Source organism: Tamandua tetradactyla, chromosome 13, assembly GCF_023851605.1.
Source record: "Tamandua tetradactyla isolate mTamTet1 chromosome 13, mTamTet1.pri, whole genome shotgun sequence".
Lineage (NCBI taxonomy): Eukaryota > Metazoa > Chordata > Mammalia > Pilosa > Myrmecophagidae > Tamandua > Tamandua tetradactyla.
Genome location: NC_135339.1, coordinates 10,822,830 through 10,843,704, shown reverse-complemented (window position 1 = coordinate 10,843,704; position 20,875 = coordinate 10,822,830).

Here is a 20,875-nt window from a genome sequence, read left to right as displayed (position 1 = left end):
TGAGATGAAATCTGCCATCGTGAAATAGACATAAAATTAATTGGTTCATATGGGAACATTCATTCAGAAAGTCATGATTGAGCACATCCATGTTCAGACCCCGAAGAATCACACCCTGTTCACCACCATGCTCTGACTGTGTTTCCTCACTCACTTTCTGAGGTTTCCAGCTGATTCAGATTTAGCCTGGTTCTAAATTGGTATAGGATATTGACTGAACATATTTAGTAGACTGGCGTTTATACTTAAGTGTTAACCTGTAATTCATGATTAACGCAATGCATCACCATACACAGAGATAGCCTTTTCTTCTGGGGTTGACTCCAGTATCCACGCTCCAGTAGAGTCCATGCCACTCTGCACACTACATACTTACCACCTCCAACTTACCAATGTTAAATGACTCAAGGTCTTTCTTGCAGTATGGAGAGGTTTTCCACTCTCTGTTGGAAGCTGTCACTTGAGAGTACAGAGTACAGAGGCTGTACTCTGTCCTTCCCTCTGAATGACTGGAAAAAATGTTCAACGTTTTTGCCCCATCTAGAATGACACAAATCCATTGGTAATCATTCAGTGAGGTAATATTTTTAGGAAGTCAAGTAGTTGTTTGAGGGTTCCCATTGTAAGTCTCAACAGTTGTTGGATTGAACTCATTTTAACTCCCTGAGGAAAGAAGGAAGCTTTCACCATCTATATCCACCATCTATTTGTCTATCCCCCTTTCCTGGTCCTCTATAGACCACGTTGTCTCTCTTTCTCTCATCTGTTTCTCTACACAAAACACACAGACACACACACACAGACACACAACTTCTTACTTCCTCTATGTTCACCATAATGTCTCCCTACTTCTGGAGGGAAAAAGTCAAAGGCATTGCCACCAAGCAAGCTTGTCTCCTAGGTAGACTAATATATCTATCCGAGTATACTGAATGGGAGGCAAGATTATAGAAGAAGTGTCTTTGGTTTGCTGAATCCTGTATCTCCTTTCAGATTTTGAGTCCGGATGCTCAAAAGAAGCAGAGGAAGTAGGGTCATTGGAACTTTTAAAGAATGTCAGCCAAAGAAGACTGCTGGGCAATCCCACCCAAAAGGTGGACACAGGAAGTATTAGGTAAGAGACAAGAATCCCTAACAATTACCACACCAATAAGTGACCTTGGGCAAGTTACTTAACTTTTCCACATCTAGGTTTGCAAAATAAGATAACAATCCATTTATCTTCATCATGGGAGTATAATGAGAATGAATTAACAAAGATGCACTGAACCCATGCACAGTGCTTGAAATATAACAAGCATACCCTAAATATTAGATATTAGTATTTTTTATTTTCTAACTTGACAAAATATTGCAAAGTTTATCCTCATAGCCAAATAAAATTCTGACATATATTTCACAAGTTACACTGAAGATTTACTGTTCTTTTGACAATTATATAACATATTCAAGAATTATTGGGTTTGCCTCTCAGGGCCATTGGGGTATCAGGGATCATGAGAGTTTCCCATTTTCCTAAAACAGTGCAAATGGCCCAAAGTCATGTTCGGTCAAACATATCATACAATCTGCTCTGTATTTTACTTTTTCACAAAATGAAATGTAAATGCTTGAAAGATCATTTACAAATAGCGTACTAGTTACTTAAGAAAACAGCAATTAAACATGTTGAGATAATTAACAGTGTGCACAAGATTAGCAATGCTTTTGAGATGCTAGACATTAATGGAGTAGATGCCAAATAAATGTAATCCTAAATTTAGTTAGGATTTCTTCATTAATTATATTAATTTTACAAATTTAAAACAATAATCACAATCACTCAAACAGAATGAGAATTTTAAAAGTTAAATTCATCAAGGAGGACTTTGTTTGGAGGACAGAATGTACTGGATTAACCTTATTTTCTGTTCCCACCAGAGGACAGCGTAATTAAGGACAAGAAATATCCTGGTACACTGCAGGCTTGTATACAATAGATTCATCCAGCCTTTTCTTGGGCATAATTTGTTTTCAGGCTAACTGGTCCGCTGGTTTCCAACAAAATGGAATTGTTCTGCAGCTGTGGTTCACGTGCCCTTCCCTGTGTCAGAGTTTGGCCTTGACCCTATAAGACAGTTTCTAGTGAGATACACCTCTCTTACAATGAGAGGTCCGTACACTCTCAGGATAGTGCCTTGGCTGGCTGGCTGCAGGTAACAAACCATGCAAAGTGGAAGGGACTCTCAGATCCACTCATATCCGTGGTAAAACTTCACAAGCTCAGGGATGGCTCCCAAGTAGATCATTTGTGCCCCACCGCAGATGGGGCATCTGAGGACACATGTTCCTGCAGTGTCTGCTGGGCCACTGGCCTAGGAACGGTCTACTTGAGGAAGCCTGATCAGGGAATAGATTGGAAAGACCAGTTCCACTGCTTACTAGCTGGGTGGTTTTGAGCAAGACTATATGCCTCCAGTTCCATAAAATAGGTATTATATATAGCTATCTATTTCATTGAGTTATTTTGAGGATTAAAATGAGATAATTCGTTGAATGTTAATTTACTTCCACACGTTTTGAATATTGTTTAAGCCCTTCATTTTCAGGCAGATGCAGGCGGGTTCAGCTAACAGGAAGGAAAGAAGGTAAGATAAAAGCAAGGAAAGATGAAGCAAGGAGAGAGGGAAAAGGAGGGAGGGAAGGAAAGAAGGAGGAAGGAAGAAAGAAAGGGAAATTTAAACTATTCATCTCACTTCCACATGGATCCACAGTCAAAGCATAAGAGCCTCTGGCTTTATAGATAAAGTTCAAGCTATAAAGCTACCGGGCAATATGATGAAGGTGAAGAGGGCGTATCTGTTGGACTCAGTGTTTGATTCCTAGGACACTGTCATGGAAAAGAGCTTATGACAGGGAAGGAAATTGGCATCAATTGATCATCTGTATCCAACTCGAACTTGTATCTGGTGTTTTACACATTGTCACATATCAGCTGAGTTTCACAGTGATATGTCTTATTCTCTGATTTCCCAGTTTTGGCAATCAAACCTTAAAGCTCCCTACATTTGCCTTCCTGGTCTGTCTGTGTTCTGGGGGATAGACTGTCCACTTGGCTTCTTCCCAGCACCCCACCCCAAGTACATGTCCTCTCAAGACCCCATGTCACGAGGCTCCAGAGAGGAGCAGCCAGGCTGTTCTGCTAGGTAGATGGGTGAGAAGATGGGAAGGGTAGGTCTCATGTGCCAGAGCTCCTCACATAAAGTCATACATCCATTTCCTTTTAATAATGGGCTTTCTGGTTAGAATTACAGCTGGGATTTAAGTCTGTGCCTCTGTGTTGAGGGCACTTGTGTCTTCAAGCTCAAATCATCATTAATCCCTCTCCTGACAATCCATGTCTACTTGAGATTTTGCATCTAATTTTTTTTTTCACAAACCCTAGCTCCTAAAAAAGAAGCAAGATTTCCTATAATTTCATTTTCCAGGCCTTTGATTAGTGCTCCCTTAAGCCCTCTCATGCCCTCAAGCCATTATTCAGATAATTTCCTCCTCCAAAAAGCCTTCCCTGACTCTTCAACTCTATCAAGTGGTACATGTCTCCCCCTCTGGAGCTTCCACTACCATCATCACAGTAAGTGTCTCTTTGACCCTCTTGCCCTCTTACTATCCTGAGTCCCTCAAAGAGAACAGTATGTCTTCATTTCTGCACCCTAAAAAACTATCTCTCTGTGTTCAGAACTGAACAGATACACCAAAAAATATGTGATGTTCAACAGAGTAATTACTCTGACCAAAATATTGAGATTCCTTAGAATCTAATCTCAGCTGCAGCAGTCCCAGCAAAAGGTTATTAGAGAGAGCCCAGTCCTTCCTCATTAGGATGGATACAGATGAAACCCTTAACATGCCACAGCTACACCATGCGGAAAGGCAATGAGGAGATCTAGTTAGAGCAGGGACTTTAAGCTTGCTCCATTGACCTGTAGCCACAGGGGCTGGGGAGCAACGTCATCTATTATTCCATTATTTGATCTCATTAATTCAGACTAAAGGAACCACCTGCTCATTACTAGCCCTTTCTTTGGACCTAACCACAGTTCAGTTTGAAAGTGATATTTTCTTTTCTTCCCTGCCTTCTGTTCCGTAGCATTTTGTCCTGATGGTGAACAGTTCGTCCCCAAATTCCATGTGTCTGAGAATCATTAGAGGATATTAAAATGCGGATTCTGATTTAAGAGGTCTGGAGCGGGGCCTGAGATTTGGCAATTTCAAGAGGATCTTGAGGTAATCCTCTACCATCACTGGTCCCTCATGCACACTTTCAGGAGCAAGGGTTTAGAGATGTAGTTCTCAACCCCGGCCGTGCATTCCTGTCACCTGGGGGAGTCCAGAAAGTTACCAGTTCCTCTACTCCCTCAGATCATTTAAATAAGAATGTGGGGTGAGGCCCAGGCATGAAATTTTGCAAAATCTCCACAGGTGAGTCCAATGGGCAGCCAAGGTTGAGAACTGTCAGTATAGACCAGCGGTTCTCAAAGTGGGGTTCCCAGAAAGCAGCATCAGCATCACCTGAGAACTCATCATAAATGCAAATTCTTGGGGAATAGATCTGCAAATGTGATATATCCCCAGGATGGAATAGTACGCAGCAATAGAAAAGAGCAGAGTGCTGATACATGCTACAACAGGAGTGAACTTCAAAAACATTATGGTAAATGAAAGGAGCCAGATGCACAAGACCACTTATTGTTTAATTCCATTTATGTGAAATGTCCAGAAAAGGCAAATCTACAGAGATAGAAAGTGGATTCGTGGCTGCCTGGGGCTGGCAGTAGAAATGGAAGTGACTGCAAACAGACATAGAAGAACTTTTTGTGAGTGATAGAAATACTCTAAAGCTAGATTGTGGTGATTGGTGCACGTCTCTCTTAGTTAACTAAAAAGTCATTGAATCATACATATAAAATAATCGAATTTTATAGTATGTAAAATATATCTTGATAAAATTAAGGAAATAATAGGGAAAAAAGAAGTACAAATTCTCTTGCCTAACTTCAGACCTACCAAATCGGCAACTCTGGAGTGAGGTTCAGTACACCCTCCAGGTGATTTTGAGAAACATTCACATTTGAGAACCACTGGTCTAGGGTAGGAGATTCTTAGGAGCTGCCTGATGCTGAAGCAGGGGCTCTGGTAGGAGTTTTAGGGTAGAATGACCAGGGAACTGGTCTGGGTACTTGCAAAATGAAAGCAAAGCAGATCTGTAGAAGAAACCCTTGTTCCACAGCTCAGTTTGTGCTCTCCATGGCCATGTGAAAAGTATTTGACTTCTCTCAGCCTCAGTAACCAAATCTATAGATTGGAATAAAAATATATACCCTCGGGCGGTGTGACAGTGGCTCAGTGGCAGAGAGCTTGCCTGCCATGCCACAGACTCGGGTTCGGTTTCCAGCGTCTGCCAATGAGAAAAAACAAAACAGAACAAAAATATATTTACTTTCAGAGTCGGTGTGCAGATAAAATTAGAGGAAGAGGATAATCATGAAAGCTCTTGACACTTATAGGCTCTTATTAGGCACTTGCAAAAATGTACGCCAAGGAGGATAACAAAACTGGTCCATTATCCTTCATATAAACTGCTGCAATTCTGCCTCTTCGAAGAAACTGATCTCGGAAACTTCCCTTGCATCAGAGAGGCTTTGTGTTGCTAAATTTAGGAGGTTATTATTCCAGTAAATGCATATTCTTCTGTATCCTTCCTTGCCTCTAGGGTCTTATTTAAGGCTGCTTATTTTCAAAGTCATATATACCTGCTAAGTTGGAAAAAGCTTCAGGACAATGGCCCTGGATTCCGTTTCATCCTCTTTGTCATCAGTCGAGTTGAACCACATTCTTTCTGGGGAAATGGCTACCCCTGAAAGGAGCTCCTTAACTTGGAACCAAGAAATTGCTTCTTGGACTCCCTAATCTGGTGAGCCAGGCTAAACAACACAAGGAAAGAATACACACTTGCGCCCCAAAGCTTTCCATGAGCTGTGCTAATAGAATGTGAGTTCAGCCCTCATGAGACAACTTGAATCAGCCTTCGGTATAATATATTTTAGGGTGACATTTAATGCTTTATAGGAATTGGAGCTTAAGTCAAAGCATAATCATCTAATCACTGGTAATTTGCAGATGGGAATCAAGCTAATTTCTGGACAAACAGCCCATCTGATGGTCCTATTGAATTGCAGGCAGAGGTGTTTCTAATGAGGAACATCTGGGCTCAAGATGCTCAAGTACAAGAGCTGTACTGTGGGTCAGTGGTATGAGTAAGCGATGCTGAATCATCTGGTACCTCCTGAGCCAGCCCCACAAGAAGACAGAGCCATCCTGTCCTCTTTTACCCAGCCCTATCATGTCTTTGAAAGGAAGTTACTTCAACTGTCTTTGCTTACAGTTCCTTAGTTAGTGTGCCATGATTCAAATGGAAAAGACTTTGTTCCAGTCGGTGATAGCTGTCTGCCCTCTACATTTCTCTGTAAACTCTTTAAGGAAGTGTCTGCCTTTTGTCCACTGATGTGTCCTAGTGAAGGAATCTAACAAACTACAGCAGAATACTATGCATTAGCATGTTCCTTTCAAGGTGATATCCTCTCTATACGTGAGACGAGGGCACCATCTGGAATTTACCAGAAACTACATGGTGAACTCATGCCTATCAAACACTGAAGTCCATATTCAACATTTGGTCCCTCTTTGTGTCTTCCCATATTTGCATCTAGAGACCGGCAGGAAGCTTGAAGCTGTGGAACTTGACTCTTTTTCTCCAGTTCATCCCTATGTCCTGGGTTTTCCAGGAGAATAGAGGTTTATACACTTTCCATGTCCATGCAGTGACGAGAGAATAAGTCAGCTCTCCTTTCTTGCTGTTTTCAGAGGCAGCCCTGATTGTTTAAGTCAAACCCATCTCTGCTGAAACCTCTGAGTCCAGTTCTGCCCATAAGCTCTTTAAACAGCTTGCTCATCCTGTCTATAACAGTAAAAATCCCTGGTACAACAAGCGAGGAATTGCTTGAAATTCCAATTAAGCCAAGTCTTAGCACATCCTTTTCCATTATCTCAGTAAGCTGTTTTCTGCATCGAAAGGCTCCTCTTAATTAATTCTTCTTGCAGGTCTGTGGACATGCAATACTTTACTATGACCTGTGAATGCAAAATCCAGAAAATAAAGTGTAGATAAGCAGTGTGCTGAGCTCCCATCATCAAATCACAGCAGCATCAGTTGCCCTTGTAGGGTTGTGGCTAAATGCTTTACACATCACAAAAGAAAGCACCTCTCCAAGGAGGGCTGGGGAAGTCTCAGAAAAGAGCTTGGTTTAATGGCTCTTGGGCAACTTTAATATAAATGATGGCATCTTCTAGGGTGGTTGCTTGCATACCTGTGTCACACACTCTTCTGGTCAGCAAACTGAGGCAGAGAAGAAGATATTTTCTATTTCCCACATATCTTATTCAGCATTAGATATACATGAGGTGAATATACATTATTGTTGCATAATAAATGCATGGTGCTAGCAGTTATTGCGTGATGGTAATGGATTATTAGATTCTGAAGGCTTACTGTAAAATGCATACCTGTTAAGGATTCCATAAAATAGAGCCCATCCTATTGGGTTTGACTAATTTTCCTGTGCCTGATCTGCTGTACCTGTTTCCAAGCCATCCAAAACTCTAGTTGGAGAGGCCTTTTCTCCCTCCTATAACATCTACAAAAGTCATAGTGAGGCAGCGGTCCCATCTCCCCCAGCCTAGATCACCCAGTGTTGTTCAATGCCAAGTTAGCAGCTGAGAAAATGGGGTTATCCCTTATTATAGGTTGAACTGTGCCCCTTTCCCCAAAAGATATATTAAAGTCTAATCACTGATACCTATGAGTGTGACCTCATTTGGAAATAGGGTCACGGCAGATGGAAACGGCTAAGTTAAAATGGGGTTATACTGGAGTAAGGAAGGCCCTGAATCTGACACAACTAGTGTCATTATAAGAAGGGGAGAAGAGACAAAGAGAGACACAGAGAAAAGAAGGCCATGATGACAGCAGGCAGAGAGAGGAATTATAATTAAGCCAAGGGTTGACTACAAACACTAGACCCTACAGGAGGTAAGAAGAGATTCTTCACTTGACCTTTCAATGAGGGCATGGACCTGTACACACCTTGATTTCAGATTTCTTGCCTCCAGAACTTGCAAGACAGTACATTTCTGGTAAGCTACCCAGTTTGGGATCATTTGTTACAGCAGCTGAAGGGAACAAAGACAGCCTTACAGGGCATACAGCACTTTCTCTGATCTCTATGGACTTTGCTCTTCTGATGTTTGTTTCTTTTTCTTTTCACTGCTGAGTTCATCTTAACACAAAACTTTGTTTTGTTTTGTTCTGTCTTTTTTTTTGGGGGGGGGGGGGAGGTGATCCCAGGATGTACTACTTATTCCTAGACTGAAAATCAAAAGAAAACAAACAAACAAATAAAAACACCTTCTTCAATTTTGCAGTGTTTCCCCCTTTACCTGGTTGTTCCTTCAGGGCCCAGACTTTAATCCCTGATTTGGTTCAACATCCCTGGTGTTGCCTGAAGACACTTTTTTTTTTTTTCACATGGGCAGGCACCAAGAAGTGAGCCTGGGTCTCCGGCCTGGTAGGCAAGAACTCTGCCTCCTGAGTCACCATGGCCAGCCCTGGCTGAAAGACAATTTCTTTAGGCAAAGACGCCAAGGCAGGGGATGCTGATTTGGAGTTACCAGGATATGGGGGCAAACAATGTCAGTGACAAGAAGTGACGGGAAGAGGAATTTTGATTGTCTGACAAAGGGGTCTATTTTAGCAATGCCAGGATAAAGCTTCAATAACAGTGACACTGTGTCCTCACCTGAGTGCCACCATAAAACATCTTCAAAGTGTGTTTCTTTCTCTGTGGTACAGAGAGGCAGAGGCCATTCACCTAGCAGTAGGAGGGAGTATGTAAATACAGGGTTGGGGATTGTTTCATCCTCACACCTGCTTCTCAAGGGTGGGAAGGATTATGCCCTTGACTTTGATGATGAAAACATTCTGGAAGTATTTCTAATTGCTCTTATGGAAAAGGGGGAAAAAAGAAAAACAAAGAAAAACAAAAAGCTCTGGCAGATAAGGTAAGATGACTGCTGAAAATAATATGGCCTCCCAAGACTCAGCAAGATTTGGTTTTACATAAATGTGTCTTAGGGTTCTACCTCTTACCTCTCTCCAAAGGCGGCCTCTTTCTCTCCACCCTCCCTGATATGGAATTTTAGTTCAAGTATGGGCCTTTCTTATGGGGACCACTACAATTGCCTCCTGCCTCACTCCACAGCCATCATCCAGCTTCCTTAGATCTTTTGAAAATGCAAAGCTGCCCACATGAGCCCACTGAAGGAAAGTCCGCTCTCCCTTCAGAGTGGAGACCAGGTGCCCACGTACAGAGCACCTTTTCTTTTTGAGATCACCAAACTGGGCTTTTTTTTTCCTATTAAAGGGATGAGATACAAAAAAGGCTTACACAATTCCAAAATTCCTTTGCTCTGCTAGAATTAACATTGCATGTCTATCTTGTATTTTTTTTTGGTTATGGAATATTTTATTTATGGTTTTGTACATATATTCATGATTAAGAGTGGATTGCAGTTTTCTTCTGGTACTTTTTCAAGTTTTGTGTTAATGTTATCTAGCTTCATATAGTTAATTGAGAAGTTTACATTAGTTTCTCATACTTTGAAATAGTTTAAATAGCATTGGATATAATTCTTTCAAAGAACGATTCCGTTTGAACATTTAATTTGGAGGAAATTTCTTGACAACTGTTATCATTTTTTACTATGATCAATGATCTTTTTGTCTGTTCTACCTTTTTTTTGAAAATTTAGATGGTTTATATTTTCTAGAAAATTAACCACTTATCAATGAACTATACGCTATTAGGTATGTAGTTACATATCAAGTTTCATTTGGAATTATTTCACTCATTCTCACATCTGTGCATATATCTTATTTTGCATGCAAAATATTGCACATTTTGTGTTTTTCTTTTGTCTTTTTTAGTACTTCCAGAGTCAAATCCATCTCTTTGCTCTTTTCTAAGATTCAGATTTAGTGAATTTTATTGAATATATTTTAATTTATTATGGATTATTTGCATTTTTGATACGTGTTTTCTGTGACTTCTTTAGGAACTTTTCTTTGTTCTTTTCTCTGTTCCTAGAATTGAGTGTTTAGTTCATTAGTATTTTATGTTAAATAGTAAAATGGATATGCATATGAATTTTCCTGAGTAGAGCTTTGTGAGATAGTCTTGAACTGCAATGGTATTTGATATTAATTAATTTTGAAATAATCTTTAGAGTGAATTTTGTTCTTTACTTCAATAAATGTTAAAAATTCAAAAATAAATTATTTGAGATTTTTGGCTACTTGTTATTTGATTTTTAAACATATTAGTTATTTTTATAACAATAAATACTAAGTGGGTATTTTATCAAAGGTTCAGTTTCAAGTATTGGTTTGTTTGCATTATAAGTAGTCAGTTGTAACTTACAGAGCTTCTACGCTTAGTTTTAGTGAGATTCTCTCTTTCGCTTTCTTCCCTGTTGGATGTAATCCGTCTGTATAAATATTCTGTGGGCATTAAACAGAAAGTATTTTCTATTTGCTATTTACATATTAATCAAAGATTGATTAAGTTCTCCATACCCTTTTCTTTATTTTTGTCTTCTCAATGTGCCAAAGATAGATTTTGTGTTTGGAATTCTCACTATTACTATGGTATTGCCAATTTCTCCTTGGGTTTTTAACAGTCTTTCCTTTATATTCCAATTGATTTATTATTCACTTCATGAATGCTACATCTTCATTGTGGATTATTCCTTTTAAAATATAAAATAGCACTCTTGGTAGCTTTTTATGTATTTGCCCTTACATTCCCTTTTATCTGTAACTAATTTTTGCTGCATCTGCTTTTTGCATTTTCACTTGCCTGATCTATCACTGCCCTTCCCTTCTGTAGTTTTTGTTTCAGGACTATATGTTTGCAAATAGTTCATATCCTAATTTGCTTTTTTGTTTTGACCTTACCTAAGATATCATTTATTAATTTACATTTACTTTTATAACTGATATGCTTTCGCTTACTTTGGTTCTCTTGTAATCCTTTGTTGTAGCTTTTTGCCTTTCTTCTCCTTGAACTTTGTTTTCTGGAAGTGGTTTTGAAGTTGTAGTTTTCAGGGGTAAATTTAAAGTGTGCTGAGGCATTCTATTCAATGAAATAGAAACCCATTTTAATCCCGTAACTGGGTAAAATGCCCTGGGTTCTCCTTTCTAGAAACTCCACTACCGTCTCTGCAAACGACCCATGCATTATCAAGGGGAGATTTTTTTCTATGACCCAGTCTCATATCTCTTATTTTCCTTCTCCTCACTCTGTTCTGTCTTGTATGCCAGGTGATAAAGGTTCTCTATTACTATGTCAAATCTTAAACCCTCAAAAAAGTTTCAAGCATAGTACAACAGACGTCCACATATTTTTTACCTAAATTAGCCAAATGGCAACATTTTCCTCATGTGTTATGTGTATATACATGTGTGTCTGTCTGCATGCTGAATCATTTGACAATGAGTGATAATCATAATGGCCCTTCACCCCTAAATACTTTAGCACAAATATACTAAGAACAAGGATGTTTTATCATCTAACCACATCATAATGATCAAATATGGAATTTTAATATCAAGTGGCTATTACCTAATATGCAGCCTATAGCTGGACATTGCTAATTGTCCCAATCATATCCATTTGTTTTAAATATCTTCTTCTGGTAAACACCAAGTTAGCCAACTGAGCGAAACTAACATCAAAATTTGAACACAACCATATCAAGTGCCTCTTGATATGATGCGCTCAGAAGGTTACATCACTTCTGTGGTATCTTACACGAAATGCTTAAACTGAGACTAATTGCAAGGAAACATCAGACCCACTCAAATTAAGTGATATGCTATGAAATAACTGGCCTGTACTTTGCAAAGATTTCAAGATAAAGAAGCATGTAGAAAAAGCAAGGAACTAATCCAGATTAAAAGTCTTAAAAAATCTGCCTAATTGGGTGCATAGTCTCAGACGGACTGGAGGCAGAGGGAAGAGCGCTAAAAGCAGGAGTCAACAAACATTTCTTCTTCTGTAAGAACAAGATAGTAATATTTTAAGCTATTACAAACCCTATTGTCTCTGTTGCAACTACTCAGTTCTGTGTTGTATAAAAGCAGCCATAGGTCGCTGCGACAGTGGCTCAGTGGCAGAATTCTCACCTGGCATGCGGAGGCCAGGGTTTGATTCCTGGAGCCTGCCCATGCCAAAAACAAAGAAAAACCAGCCATAAGTAACATGTGAACATATGGACATGGTTTCATTCCGATAAAACTTTATTTAAAACATGTTTAGATATGTTTATGTAGGTTGGATTTGGAACACAACCTGAATGCACACTCCTGCTCTAAGGGACATTATTGGGACAAGTGACAAAACTTGAATATGGAGCGAGAATTAGATAATGTTTTTCTTCTATTTTATTAATGTTAAATTGCATAATTTTGGTAATGGCCATTACATAAGAGAATACCCTCCTCCTTTGGCTATGCATACATATATGCAAACATGTACACACACACACGCATATACACTGAGATGGAGAGGGAAAATTAGCTAGAGTGGTGAAGAGTTTATCCATATCTATATCTAATCTATAATCTTTTCACTTTCTGATGCAGACTTTAAGCCAGTGTCTTGCCTTTCATTCATTCCCCTTTAACCTGGGATGGCCTCTCCTCTTTTCTGGTGGGATATCCTTCAGTTAGTGCTCATCTCATGATTAGATTCTGGCTGTGCATTTTGATAGGGTTGTTATAAAAGAGGTAAGCTGTCTCCCTCAGTGTATCATACAGGAGGCCACACAATGTCAGGTTTCAACCATTATTGATGAGGGGAACATCTATCACTAAGCAATCGGGGAGTTTTCCAGATTTCTCCACTATTAGGCAACTTGGCTCATCATTCTTTTACTTTCCAACTTATTCCATCAGCCTTCATAGCAAGTTATCATACCTTTATCTGTACTTTGAAGCCCCTGTCTTTTGCATTTTATTCACTTACAAGAAAGAACTATCTGCAAGATGTCAGTCAAATTCTTGGTGAAATAAAAATCTTGTAAGAACTCACAGTTGTTTCTGCTACATTAAAAATCTTTTCATTATATTTGTACATAGCAGAGCAGCACAGAGGTTGGGTGATTCAGCCATGTGGGTGGGCACCTTGCGGACGCCCGGTAGGTTTAAGAATACACTTCTATTTAAAGATCATTATGCGAGGGTGGGCAACAGACAATCAGTGGCAGAGTTCTCACCCACCATGCCAGAGACCCGGGGTCGATTCCCAGTGCCTGCCCATGCAAAAAAAAAAATACTTAAGACTAATATATGAATACCAAGTAACTACTGCAGCTGGGCTAGCGTGGTGGCTTTGATTCACGGCCTCTTTCTTTGTTGCTGTGATTGGTATTGCTATAGTGGGAAGGTTTTATTAAAAGTTATACATTATTATAACCTAGATTTTTTTAAAAAAACATGAATATGGGTTAGGATATTGATGTACCAGCTACACAGCTCATTAAGAGTTCAGAAAATCAGAAATACCCACTTCAAGGTTTTGAATGCTTCGGATGATTTTTAGAACCAATAAAAGTCACAGGTTTTTTAATGAAGGTAGGCCACCGCAATAGCTTCCTGGGTTTTAGCTGCACACCATTAGGGGTACAGACCAGGAAGTGGGGACCACCAGGGGCTTTTTTTTGGGTAGACCTCTCATCAGGCATATGGACATCTGCCATCAGAGCTATGCTTGAGGGCAAAGCCCTACATCATTAACAACAGGGCATCCTCAGAGTCTGGTACAATGGTGGACCTACCATTGGTGACATTGAGGTAATTACATGAGTAAACAAATAAAAAGAGGAGAAAGAGCAGAATGCAAATGGAGCCATTGGATCTGTAGTGCAGACACATGCAATATGACCTGCTCACCTGTAATGGAAAATGCCAAGCAAGGTACAAAGCCAGTGGATTAAGAGAATTTTCAAGCTTGACACATTGGATCTGAAATAGGAAATCATCTGGGGCCCCTTCGTCTTGATGGATGGGTCCATGTAGTACATGTTGGCTCTGAAAACAAATATACCCAGAAGAGTGAAAGGTAGGCAAGTGCTGAAAGCATAAACCCAGAAGCCACTCTCCTCCCAATTATCTTCAGAAGAGATAAGGATTTATTGAAGGATGTTTGTTCAGGATGAGCAATGGTTTTCTGTCCAGCTCTGTGTATAGAGCAGAAAATTTTCATTTTATATGGTGAGAGGAGGACACCGATTTATATCTCTTTTCAGAGGCTATGCTTGACTGGAGGTGCACAGAGCGAGTACACCTGGCTTATTTTCTTCTATCACAATCTTCATAGAAAGGGGTTTGATAAATAAATTCACCTTAGGAAAACCTCCAGCGGTGCAGTTTTTTTCTACAGTATGTTTTGATGGTCTGTTCCCTTAGTGTCCTGAGTCAACAGAACAGTCTTTGGTAGTAATGAGTGGGGCAGGAGTCAGGAAGGGGTGCTGAGTTACAGCTAGAGCCTCCAGTTGTTCTGAGATCTATGGGGCAGAATTAGTGTCCAGCATATCACCTGAGATGCCAGAGCCAGAGGACCAAATCTTCAGGTTGGAACTGAGTTGTGAGACAGAAAGAATTGAGGGTGGCTGTCCTTTTGCTTTCATTGGCCAACACATATACTGAATGGCTTTCATTCCAGGAGCACTGCTGATTCCCAAAATCCCCACTGCATTTCCTCCAGCCCACAGATGTCTGGCCCAAGTTTGGGCATAAATCCAAAGCTGTGGGTTTGAGATTAGGCAAGGATTTTTGGCAAGAACTGGTGGAGGAAAATAGGAAATACTTTCTAGGACAATATCCCTACCCCCAATAGTAGTGGAGATTCCTGCTCCTCAGGGAGCCTGCCCTGCTTCCCCATTTCTGCCTTCCCAGCTACCTTTAATCTCCATTCCTCAGAGGACCCACTATCAGGTGAAAACTGTCCTATGTAGCCACAGCTGTTCCCCACACATATGATCTACTTTTCTCTTAACAAGACCAGGAGAGGTGAAGCAAGTTGACCTTGATCCCCAAGGAGTGTCTATATTTAGTTATATTTAGTTAAAAGTTGTAGACAACTGTGTCTACGTTTAGAAAGGAACTCCCCTCCCTTCTCCCAGGGCTGCTCATGACAGCCACTTCATACTGAGGCTCATGGCTGCATTTAGATATGATCTAGATTAATATCCTTTTAAACACCAGATGGATATTTGCCAACCAATGCTGGTTGAAGGGTCTCTCACCCCTCCCAAGGTAAGTACCATCAATCAATCAAGCAAGTAAACAATCAATCAATGTTTGTAAGTTAGCAAGAAAAAATTCTCTAAAGAAAAAATTGTCTAAAGGGCATTCTTATTCCCCAACCAACCCTTTGAGCACCCCTATCACAGGGGACCATCTGGTAGCTTTTTAAAAAGAGGAGACATAAAGAGGCAGGCATGAGAATCTTTAGAGAAACTCTCTGACTCATTGCTTGAGATATGTTATTTCCTAGACTCTTATTCCTTTTTTTCTATTTTAATTCATTTATTTTAAAAAAGCAGCAAATCTTTCTATGATCTGATATATTAAATTAGTTTTCCTGTTACTAATAAAATTAGTGTTTAAATCTGGCATTTAATTTGGAAGTTTTCATTATGGACATATCTCTGAATATGATCAGAATCTCCAGGCTATAATGGTTTGTGGTTTTATATGTGATTCCAGAAGGAAGAAATCCTGCTCTCATTTTTCCTGGAGTGCTTGCTTGGGAAGGTGACAATCAAGAGCTCTGGGTGGGTGAAGGCATGAGTAATTCAGACAGATGGAGACCCTAATTTGAAAGACTTAGAGCTCAAGGCACAGCACAGCTGCAGACAAGCAGATCCTGAGGACAGTTGGCATTGGTGAGCATCTTTTTGGGAAGAAAGGGATGGGAAATGAGACCTGCAAAACACAGTGGAAGTGGCTCTGTGAAGGGATTGGTTTAAATTCCCCCTCCCAGTCTAATGTTGCCTGTGGGGAACTCTGCAGTCATGGAAAGCAGTAATGTGAGGGTTTTGCGTGTGAGGAGTGGACCTCCAGCTTCTTCTACTTGCATAAACCACATTATTTCATACAGAGACTCATTGGCTCACAAAGCAGCACCTACCAGGACAGGATATATGGATCCAGCTTTCCACGTATGGAAAGACTAGGTCATGGGAAACACCCAGTGCAAGGGGTTGTATATAGGAGATAAGACGTGCAAAGGACTGCTGAAACTCAGCCAGCTTTGCTCAGGGTGTGGATGGCCTAAGCATAAAGGTTCCAGGCCTCAAGAAATCTGGTGGGGTGGATTACTGAGGTCGGGACCTGACAAGCTATGTGGTGGCACAGGAGCAAGCCATCTGTCCTACGGAGGGGAGAACAGGTGGCCTGTAAGTGCTCCTGGCAAGGGGCTGAAATGGAATCCAGTTTCTAAAGTGGCCATTCAAGCAGAAGATTCTCAGACAACTGGCAGATGGGTGGCATCAGGTGTCCAGAGTACATACAGGTGAGCAGCCAGATGGTGTCTATTGATTACTGGAGGTACAAGTGGAAAGATAGCTGGCAACAGGTGACTATGGTCTACATGAGTCCAGGAAACTCACTGAAGAGATAAGAGGTCAGGTAAATAGAGAGGTGGTATCCCAGAATGACCAGGAATTCAAATAGCATTGTGAGATGCCACCAACAAATGCTGTGCAGATACAAGCATTGCCTTGCTATTTAATCCTCTTCTAACCTGACTCTTGTTATCCAATCATGAGTATTGGATAGGATATCAGGGACCCAGTTTTGATGATTGCCATGTGTAAAGTAGATTATCTATGGAAGGATTGAGGAAAACCCTGATGCTGGGCTAGTGAATTCTAGCCAAATAAGTGCCCACATGGCCTTTGCTTGTAGGGCCTCAGCCCTATGGGCAGGTCATTCAGGCTACTGTGTCCAGATTCACTTTCTGGTGTGGGCATTTAAGGCTCCAGTTCTCTGTGAACCTGTTTCTTACACTGCACGAGGCCCATATAGCTAGGGATGGGCCCAACCAGATGCAAAGAAATTATACCCTCGATCCTGCAATGGCTTCAGGCTATGGGGATTTTCTAATTTTACCAAACTCAATAATAACAAGATCTGAAGCAGAAATTCCCTGCCCTACCCTAATCCTGTCCACCCGACCCCTGGAAACACACATTTTATGCTCTTGTGAATATGGGCTCCATCCCACAATTGGCACTTTTCTCTCTTCCAGGAAAACTACTTCTTGTGCTTTACTTAGCCACAATCCATCTTTTCTGTCAGGTGTGGATAAGTCCCCCACTCTGCCCAGTGCCCACCCCCACTCTTGCCCTTCCTCCACAAAACCTGCTCTGCCCACACTACTTCTCCTATTGGCCTTCCCCTGACCTCTGGAGTAGGTCACAGGCAAATCTATAGAAGCCTGTGTCTCTATGGAAAATGGCAAAGAAAACAAAGCAAGGGCTGGGGTGGTAAGTCAAGAGCCCATTGCTAAGTGCGTGACTTCCAAGGACATGGGCAGAGCCTTGGTCCTGCCCAAGTTCTTTGACTTAATTTGGTCCAATGTCCCTCCTCTCACCCCCTCACTCACTCTGCTCTTTCATAGTTCTTCAAATGGGTCACACTTTTCCCTCCCACAATGTCTTAGTACTTGCACTTTTTTCTGCCAAAGATTACTATCACTCTCCTAAACATCCTTTAGATTTCAGCTCCAGTGTCACTTTTTTAGGCAGGCTCCTCTGACTTCCTTGAGTATGCAGTACTCTGAGAGGCCTGTTCCATCTCTATAGGGTATGCAAGTCAGTTTTGCCTTGCAAAAGGCAAAAAAGTAATTTGGTTAGTGTCAAGTTCATTCCCTGGTCTGCAACTTCACCAGTTTCATTCACCCAGCACAGGACATCATTCTTCACAGACGTCCAGGAAATAGCTGTGGAATGAAAGAAGAAACAAATGTCCTTGGGGAACACACTAACAGCCCTGAGCTTTAGTCTTCATCTGCACAGAATGGGGACGATAACAGGTAACGCTTTGGGGTGACTGTGATGAGGATCCAATCACAAAGTATCTACAAAGGGCTTCATAAACACGGTGCCTTGCGGGCCGTGGGACTCCATACATTCAAGTTCTCCTGTTCTCTTCTTCCCAGTCATTAAGAGTGGTGAGGCCTCCCTAACCTTGCATGGAGCTCTAATCTACAATTAGTCTTGTGGGAGAGGATCACATGGTGTTAAGAGTACTGACCTTCATATCAAAAGGGCCTGAGTTCATTTCAGAATTCTGTGATTTACCAATCTCATGACTGCAGGCAATGCTTTATCTCTCTTGAGCCTCAGTTTTTCCATCTGTAAAATGGAGATTTAGTAATACATACTGAAAAAGGTTCCCATTGACAATATATCACAGAATATTTAGGGCAGTGGCTGACATGCAATATTCAGGAATTGGGGTTGTCATGATCATCTCTGTCATCTCCAGCTCCAGCTCCATCTTTAGCTCTAGCTCTGTCTCTGTCTCTGTCTCTAGCTCTAGCTCTATCTATTCCTATCATCACAGGGGCCCTAATGAGACACTAGGGAAATGAATAGGTGAAAACTATCCAGAATTTGCCACACTCCAGATATTCTACCAGCACCCCATATAGTTGAGCATTGAGATTGGCATCTCTATAGCCAGGAGAAGGGTCCTGCAAAGCCAGGGGAACATTGCCAGGGTGCTTTGGTTAGAGAATTGCCTTTTGTATGTCAGCTTTTCAGCCTTGTCAATTCAGCAAAATGCATTTTACTGAGACTTGAAAATGCTCAGTTGATCATATTTCCACTTATCCCTTCTGAATACAGCTCTCTTTGAACCCGGCTAAGATTGGCAGTTGCATTTCTCAATTCTCAAAGGATGCCTCAGAGGATAAAGGAAAATTCTATCTACTGCAGTTGGCTGTGTATTACTGAAAAGAGAGTTCATAGGAGACCAGTTTGAGTTCTGGGTGGACAACGAAAAAATTGCAAAGGATGAGCCAAACAGATGAAAAAAGAAAGCAAAAGAAAAAAAATAGAAAAAGAAAAGAAGACTATTCTTTGCCATCAGGGACTCACCTTGAATAGATTCAGAATAGCAGGGTCAGGGGGAAGTGCGAAGGAGCCCAAGCTAAAGCCAAGATATTTCCTGGAGTTTTATCCAAATAGGACCTCAACAAAGTGGAAGCTGAGACTTCTTTTAGGGAGCCCAACAACAACTCCTTATCCTTAGGCAGAGGTTCTGCTGAGTCAACCTTTCAGGAAAGCCTTGTATTTATACATCCTGTTAGAAAAAGGAAAATTGCTTTAAGAAATTGATTAAAATGTAGGACAGAGCAGGGAGAGACCAAGTAGGTCACTGAAAATACTTTGGAAAGACTCCTATCAACAGCTCTGCCCCATGGTGTGATTTAAATTCAGGCATCTCTATAGGTGTTGAATTAGAAGGAGGACATTTAGCCACCCTCCTTTTAGCAGCAGAGGTTTAAGTTCTGGCCTTCCCCAGTGGGGATGGAGCATGATTTGGCTTCTGTCCTATGCTAGAGCCTACTCACCTGCTTTTCAAGCTGCCAGTATATGTCATGCCAGCTCAGATACTGTGGTTCACAAAGTCTTCCATTGCTCTTCAGTATTACCTAGAGTCAAAGAGGAATCTTTGAGAACAACTAAACCAAACATTCTTGAATAGATGATAGGCAATTACAAGCAGCTATTATTGGTGCACACACATATCAAACTATAATTTATATAGTCTGGGATTCTGTTTCACCTCTAATCATTCCCTCAGCACCAAACCACAGAGTTGTTTGATCCCCTTGCTCACCACTCAGGAAATTCTCTCTCTCTTAATCATGTTTTCTTCTTCTTCTTCTCTACTTCTTTTATCCACTCACTTTTTCATTTTTGCTATTACAGTTTGGAAAGGTAACCTAGCCTTTGAAACCTCAGAGACCAAAGTTAAGTTCCTGGCTGTGCCATTTACTAAAGGTATTAACCAAGGGCAATTTGTTAACTTCTTTGTGCCAGTTTCTTCCACTGGAGAATCAGAATATCAAAATTCACCACCATAGGATTGCTGTAAGGATTAAATATTCATCATGGAGGAAAAACACCTTAAAACAAGTCTGGCAAGAATGAAGCTAAGTAAATGTTAGCCCTCTTCCTTTTTCTCTTTTATATTCAAATGCACATTGGACTCGTCTAGTATTTACTTCAGAGTTTTAAGCTAACTACAGAGAACTTTCCAACCTGCTCTTTTTCAGAGTTTTGATTTTAATCCAAGATCTTCATCAGCCATGGATAACACTCTAGTCACTGCTGTTTCTAATTTTCTACTGTTCAGGCCCACATGCTTCTTAAACTTTAGGAGGTCTTCCCTTCCTGAATTCCTGAATTCCTGAATTGATCATTGGAACTGACTTTGGCTTCTCTTTATCTGTCTACATCATGTTGGGAGGAGGAGTTTTTGGATTGCCATGGCTTTTCATGGCATGGAATCCACTACCAAATTAAATGCCCATTAAAATTTTTCCTTTGATTGACCAAGTCATTGGTTTTGTTACAATTCCAAGCATGGCCATGGGCAATTTAATGACTTCCTGTACTGACATAATGGCATAGATAAAGC